We start from the raw sequence: 7,818 nt of genomic DNA on the forward strand, positions 1-7,818 counted from the left end.
ACAGTTCCTCATAGGAGGCTGTTGAACAAACTTGAAGGGCTGAAGTTAGGACCCAAAGTGGTGAACTGGGTCAGAAACTGGCTGTCTGACAGACGCCAGAGGGTAGTGGTTAATGGAAGTCGCTCGAAGGAAGGAAAGGTGAGTAGTGGAGTCCCTCAGGGATTGGTGCTGGGGCCAATCCTGTTCAATGTGTTTGTGAGTGACATTGCTGAAGGGTTAGAAGGAAAAGTGTGCCTTTTTGCAGATGATACCAAGATTTGTAACAGAGTAGACACCGAAGAGGGAGTGGAAAATATGAAAAAGGATCTGCAAAAGTTAGAGGAATGGTCTAATGCCTGGCAACTAAAATTCAATGGAAAGAAATGCAGAGTAATGCATTTGGGGATTAATAATAGGAAGGAACCGTATATGCTGGGAGAAGAGAAGCTGATATGCACGGACGGGGAGAGGGACCTTGGGGTGATAGTGTCCGAAGATCTAAAGGCGAAAAAACAGTGTGACAAGGTAGTGGCTGCTGCCAGAAGGATGCTGGGCTGTATAAAGAGAGGCGTAGTCAGTAGAAGGAAGAAGGTGTTGATGTCCCTGTACAGGTCATTGGTAAGGCCCCACTTGGAGTATTGTGTTCAGTTTTGGAGACCGTATCTGGCGAAGGACGTAAGAAGACTTGAGGCGGTCCAGAGGAGGGCGACGAAAATGATAGGAGGCTTGCGCCAGAAGATGTATGAGGAGAGACTGGAAGCCCTGAATATGTATACCCTAGAGGAAAGGATAGACAGGGGAGATATGATTCAGACGTTCAAATACTTGAAGGGTATTAACGTAGAACAAAATCTTTTCCAGAGAAAGGAAAATGGTAAAACCAGAGGACATAATTTGAGGTTAAGGGGTGATAGATTCAGGGGCAATGTTAGGAAATTCTACTTTACGGAGAGGGTAGTGGATGCCTGGAATGCACTCCCGAGAGAGGTGGTGGAGAGTAAAACTGTGACTGAGTTCAAAGAAGCGTGGGATGAACACAGAGGAATTAGAATCAGAAAATAATATTAAATATTGAACTAAGGCCAGTGAGCCTGACTTCAGTTCCTGGGAAAATGGCAGAAGCACTGATAAAAGAAAGCATTGATCAACATTTTGAAAAACACGAACTTCTGACAGCCAGCCAGCATGGTTTCTGCAAGGGAAGATCGTGCCAAACAAACTTATTGCATTTCTTCGAAGGGATTAACAAACAGATGGACAAAGGAGACCCCATTGACATCATATATCTAGATTTCCAAAAAGCCTTTGACAAGGTGCCCCATGAACGTCTACTCCGGAAACTGAAGAACCATGGGGTGGAAGGTGACATACATAGATGGATCAGAAACTGGTTGGAGGGTAGAAAACAAAGGGTAGGACTGAAGGGTCACTACTCCGACTGGAGGAGGGTCACGAGTGGCGTCCCGCAGGGCTCGGTGCTCGGGCCGCTACTATTTAATATCTTCATAAATGATCTAGAAACAGGGACGAAGTGCGAGATAATAAAATTTGCGGATGACACTAAACTGTTTAATGGAGCTCGGACTACAGAGGAATGCGAAGAATTGCAAAGGGACTTGAACAAACTAGAAGATTGGGCGATGAGATGGCAGATGAAGTTCAACGTTGAGAAATGTAAGGTATTACATGTGGGGAGCAGAAACTCGAGGTACAACTATACAATGGGAGGGATATTATTAAATAAAAGTACCCAGGAAAGGGACTTGGGGGTATTGGTGGACATGACATTGAAGCCGACGGCACAGTGTGCAGCGGCCGCTAAGAGAGCGAATAGAATGCTTGGTATAATCAAAAAGGGTATTACAGCCAGAACGAAAGAGGTTATCCTGCCATTGTATCGGGCAATGGTGCGCCCGCATTTGGAGTACTGCGTCCAATATTGGTCGCCGTACCTTAAGAAGGATATGGCATTAGTCGAGAGGGTTCAGAGGAGAGCGACGCGTCTGATAAAAGGTATGGAAAACCTGTCATATGCTGAGAGATTGGAGAAGCTGGGTCTATTTTCCCTGGAGAAGAGAAGACTTAGAGGGGATATGATAGAGACTTATAAGATCATGAAGGGCATAGAGAGAGTGGAGAGGGACAGATTCTTCAAACTCTCGAATAATAAAAGAACAAGAGGGCACTCGGAAAAGTTGATAGGAGACAGATTCAAAACAAATACTAGGAAGTTCTTTTTTACCCAACGTGTGGTGGACACCTGGAATGCGCTTCCAGAGGACGTGATTGGGCAGAGTACGGTACTGGGCTTCAAGAAAGGATTAGACAAATTCCTACTGGAAAAGAAGATAGAGGGGTATAGATAGAAGATTACTGCACAGGTCCTGGACCTGCTGGGCCACCGCGTGAGCGGACTGCTGGGCACGATGGACCTCGGGTCTGACCCAGCAGAGGCATTTCTTATGTTCTTATGTACTGGGCAGACTTGCACGGTCTGTGTCTGTATATGGCTATTTGGTAGAGGATGGGCTGGGGAGGGCTTCAATGGCTGGGAGGGTGTAGATGGGCTGGAGTAAGTCTTAACAGAGATTTCGGCAGTTGGAACCCAAGCACAGTACAGGGTAAAGCTTTGGATTCTTGCCCAGAAATAGCTAAGAAAAAACAATTAAAAAATTTAAATTGAATCAGGTTGAGCAGACTGGATGGACCATTCGGGTCTTTATCTGCCGTCATCTACTATATTACTATGTAAGTACACGGAGGGAGGGAGGGAAGGGGGGGTTCAAAGAGACACGCATATGCCGGACTTTGGGGGGGAAAAATAATGGTTCTGAAAATAGAGGAGAGGGAGAGAGATGATGGACCATTGGATTTAGGGATGAAAGTTACAGAAAGGGAGAGATGATGGACCCTGGGGTGGTGGGGAAGGGGGGATAGATGCTGGATGAAAGGGTAGTTAAGAAAAGATGGATCTGTGGAGGGAGATGAAAAAAAGGAAAGATGCCAGACTTCCTGGGGAGGGAAGCGGAGGACAGGTATGGCAGATGGATGGTTAGCACAGAGAAAGAAGAAAGAAGGAGACCCTGTCATCTATCCGACCATCTCCCTCCCTTCCCCTTACCTTCATGGTGATTTTTAATTTTCTTTTTACAAGCAACCGGAGCTTTGAAATCACGTGTGGCTGCTGGAAAGTTCTCATCTGATGCAACCAGAAACAGGAAGTTGTGTCAGAGGATAAGCTTCCGGTAGATGCACGCAACTTCAAGGATCTGGCTGCTTGTAGAAAGAAAATAAAAAACCATGAAGGTAAGGGGAAGGAAGGGAGAGAGATGCTCGGACCGTGGCAAGCGGGAGGGAAGGGGCTGCTGGACCGCGTGAAGGGTGCTGAAGAGAGGAACAGACACTGAAGGGAAATGGGGAAGAGAAAGTGGGAAGAAGACACTGAAGGGAAATGGGGAACGAGAGTGGGGAGAAGACGCTGGAAGGGAAATGGGGAAGAGAGAGTGGGGATAAGACACTGGAAGGGAAATGGGGAAGAGAGTGAAGAAGAGAGAGTGGGGAGAAGACGCTGGAAGGGAAATGGGAAAGAGAGAGTGGGGAGAAGACGCTGGAAGGGAAATGGAAAGAAGATGCTGGAAGGGAAGAAGACAGAGATGCCAGACCATGGGTGGAGCAGAGGGAAGAAGATGGGTGCCTGACCAATGGGGTGTATGTGTATGGAGGGAGAGATGGAAGGGAGAGGCATAGTAACAGAGCATATGGAAGAGGCAGAGAGAAGGCAGACAGTGGATGGAAGGAACTGAATGAGAAGATGAGGAAAGCAGAAACCAGAAAACAAAGGTAAAAAAAAATCTATTTATTTTCTTTATGATAAAGTATACTCCCCTCTCTGTATTCACAGAGGTAAGGGGCAGAGCCAACTCGCGAATAACTTTTGGGCTGAATCTGACCCACCCCTGGACCTTACCTGGTGGTCTAGTGGTGACACGGGGCAGGAGCGATCTTCCTACACTCCTGCCCCATGCAGAGCCATGCTGTGAGTTCCCGAGACCACAAGAACTCACAGCATGGGTGCACAGCACAGCGTCACCGCTAGACCACCAGGTAAGATCCGTGTATGAAGTTGCCACTGGAGCTGCGCCCACAGCTGATGGTTGTGCTCATGAGGTGGCTGCTCACCTCAGATTGCCTCCTCCTTGCCCCGAACCAAGTCCCAGGGCTGGTTCTGGTCAATGTGAGCTGCCTCCGAGCAATTCTATAGAGGGGGGAGAGCCAAGCAAAAAAATCACAAATGGTCGAAACCGCAATTGCCAAAACTGAGAATAGGGAGGGGAAGTGTAGTATATTAGTTGTGTTGATAAACATTTATAAGCAAAACCCTGCCAGCTAAACATCTCTCTCTCTAGTTCAGCAGCCAGAACTTTGATTTATAAAATGACAATTGAACAGAATACTGTATTTTTTTTATTTTTTAAATGCTTTAATAAAATAAGGTCAGTATAAAACTATTCAAGGCTTGTGTGGATGGGATCAGATGGTTGCAGAGACGGGGACCGAGCTTGCAGGGACGGGACAGGGTGGATACAGGGACAAATTTTTTCCCCATTTCATTCTCCACATAGATCCACTACCGCCTACTGTGTATCCCTAAGGGAAGCAGTAGAGACCTGGCAAGCTGATGGAACCTCCAAAAGTAGTTGACGATTTGAATGCAGAGCTCTACCTGGCATATAAGGTACTATATGTATAGATAAAAACAGTGGAGAACATCCCAATTGGGCTTGAAAGAACAAAAGAATTAACTTAAAAATTACTCTAAATTTAATCTAGAGCCAATGTTCAGATTGTAACAGACAACAGACAGCTGGAGATGATGCACATCCTTCTCGCAAACACCCTTAAGAACAGAGTTACAATAATCCAAATTTGAAATCACTAAAGCATTGTGGAAGTGCAGGCCAGCATACGCCAGGAAGGGACTGCAAAAACTCATACAGCCAGCTTGTGGAGTGGTCAGAACAAAGGCTGTGATTAGACAAATAAAGGAGTCTGTTGCCTTACAGGTTTCCCTTACAGTTTTATATCTTCAGTCCACTGTTAAAGGCAGTCACAGCTTGGAACTAGTCTCAGTCCATCAGCTTTGTGTGGTTCCCTGCCCCCACCACCACAGTCAGTAGCACTTCTCCAGCAGAGATAGCTTCAAAGAATGTTTGGGTGCAGTTTTTTTCAGGCACTGGAACAAAAGGTAAGATTTGATTACAGCAGTTCCTTACCTTAGGCAGGGGCCCAATAGAGTTCTCTTTCAATTTCCCCATACTCTACCTTCACTCTGGGAGTCCTCCTTCTGACTCTGGCTCTTCCCTTTAAGCTCCCTGCAGTTGCTTCCTGGTTATTTCCTTTCCTCCCTTCCCCTCCCCTTTCTCTGCTAATGTCTTTCTCTCTAAGTTGTCCTGTTTCTGAGACTCATTGGCCAAAAGGGGGCATGCCGGGTTTTCTGGGAAACAGGTTTAGTCCGAGGACCAGTGTTCTGCTGGGGGACGTGGTAAGGTTTCATACTCTCTGTCACAAACATGTAAAACAATTTGTAAGGCATTCCGTGTCAATAGATGCATTCATTTTGGACTACAGCACTAATATGCAGTCTAAATAAAAGAGTTGGATCAAGAAAACCCCCCAGTATACGAAGAGATGAACAAAGTGGGATACTGGTGTTAAAGAGCGTTAAAGAAGGTGGTGAGAAACTGACTTTACAGAGTGGATAAAATAATAAGTTGGTCTTAGCCAAATTTAACTTCAATTTATTTTCTTGTAACCAGACCATTATTGGGGACAGGCGAGCTTCTAATGACTTGACCATATCATCCAGAGGTTTGTCAATAGTCAGAACAATCTGGATGTCATCAGCATAAATGAAAGAATCCCACTTCTTGAATTAAAGAGGCCAGAGGAGCTAGGAAGATGTTAAACAATAATAGGATCTAAACCTGATCCTCCCACACCTTCTAAGATACCACTCCCCAAAGACTCTGCTGAAATCTTAGAGCAGCTGATGACGGAGATGAGGAGTATTAAAGACATGCTGCAAGACAATTCAAAAAAGCTACAAGAAAACTCAAATGTGGTGGCAGCAGTTCAAGGGGAGGTGGTAAATCTGGCTGGAGGCTATTGAACATCGTGTAACTGCCACTGAAACTTGTTTAGTGCAATGTCAGTCAGACCACAAGACTATACTTCATCTGACTAGGGAATTGGAAGATAGGAACAAGAGGGGCAGGATAAAGAATATCAGATTGCTGGGTCTTCTGGAGGGAGCTGAGAGGTCTGACCGTATTAAGTTTCTAGAAGACTTTATTCCAAAACTGCTTACCTTGAACCTCAGGCAACCGTTGGAATTGGAAAGGGCACATCATATACCATCATGGGGAAACAGCAGACAGAATGGCCCAAGACCCTTAATTTTTAGGATGCTTAGATTTCCACAAGCTTTGGAGATATTAAGGGCTGCTAAGGAGTCAATGATTTTATTTTTACCGGACTTTGCAAAGGCCATGGTAACAGTCAGGAAACAGTTTCTACAACTCCACCCACAGCGGAGACAATTGGGAGCCACATATGGGTTGTTGTACCCATCGGTGATGAAGGTTACACACAATAAAACTATCCACTACAAAAACCCAATTAAGCTCCAGAAATATTTAAACCAATTTTTGGAGATGATGAGATAGATTTGTGAGGTTTGAATTTTGGGACTTCAGCTTTATTTTATGTTTGTGGCTAATTTTGGTGAGTATAATTTCAATTTCAACTTTGGGAAGTTCATTGCAAAGGCGGTTGTTTTGTTGGGTATTTTTTGGAGTTCGGTCTCAAAAATCACATGGAAAGTCTGTTAAAACTATGAATTGAATTAAAATTCTATTTAACTTAACGGTGCCGGCTCGAACACTGTTAAAAACGGAGCAGTGGAACACCAGACTGAGGCTTGGAACGCGTAGTCAGAAATCACATGAATGGAGGGAGGAAAGCGGAAGCGCTGAAATTAAGTGTTGCCAACAGCGATATTAATGACAAGTTTGGAAAGGAAGCTGGCATGTTGAGGGACATTAACAGTGGTAAAATGGTGACAAATATTTAACACTCAGGTAGCAGAATAAGCCACTTCCGAATGCAACCGCAACATTGCTGAACTTCAACGAGAGTTGCAAGAGGTGTGGGCCAAGCTAGAACAGTGTCATAAAGCAGCCTCAGACTACGACAAGGAAATTGTCAGTCTGCAAGCAAGTTTCCAGCGGCAGTGCCAAGAACAGGAGGAACAGCAGAGGAAAGAGGCTACTCACTCGCAAGCTGATGTGGGAAACTTAAAAGAGTGTGCAGGGTTTTCTGGACAGACTGCTTTTTTCTACAGCATAAAAATGCTTTGTTGACAACGGAACTTCAGCGTCAAAAGAACGAACTGCTTAGTTCGCACAAGCAGAGTCGGGAGCTTGCTAATGATCTCAAAGGCCTAAATACAACTCGGAAAGAGCTTGAAATCATATGTGGTCTTTACAGGAGCAAAGTCAACGGGATGCAAATGGTCTAAAATATCAACTCAAAGAGCCTGAAAGTCATGCAAAGGACTTTCAGAATGAGTAGGAAAAATACAGATAACTATACAACTGCAGTTTATGGTTTAAAAAGTACTGAAACCGTCTCGGTTCTGTTGAATATTTTTCAGTGGCCCACATAAAAAGTAAAGCAAACAGGATCTGTAAGTGGGGAGATGGTTTCTAAGAAAAAAAAATATAAAGACTCTGGCTTGTAACGCTGAAGGATACATGGATAGATAGTAGTTGGAATTGG

At 44.8% G+C, this 7,818-nt stretch overlaps 1 pseudogene; it reads left to right on the forward strand.

Moving 5' to 3' along the window:
- The first annotated feature begins 6,037 nt into the window (after window positions 1-6,037).
- On the forward strand, window positions 6,038-7,611 carry LOC117360370 (annotated as a pseudogene).
- The last annotated feature ends 207 nt before the right edge of the window (window positions 7,612-7,818 follow it).

This window comes from Geotrypetes seraphini, chromosome 5, assembly GCF_902459505.1.
Source record: "Geotrypetes seraphini chromosome 5, aGeoSer1.1, whole genome shotgun sequence".
In the NCBI taxonomy this organism is placed as follows: domain Eukaryota; kingdom Metazoa; phylum Chordata; class Amphibia; order Gymnophiona; family Dermophiidae; genus Geotrypetes; species Geotrypetes seraphini.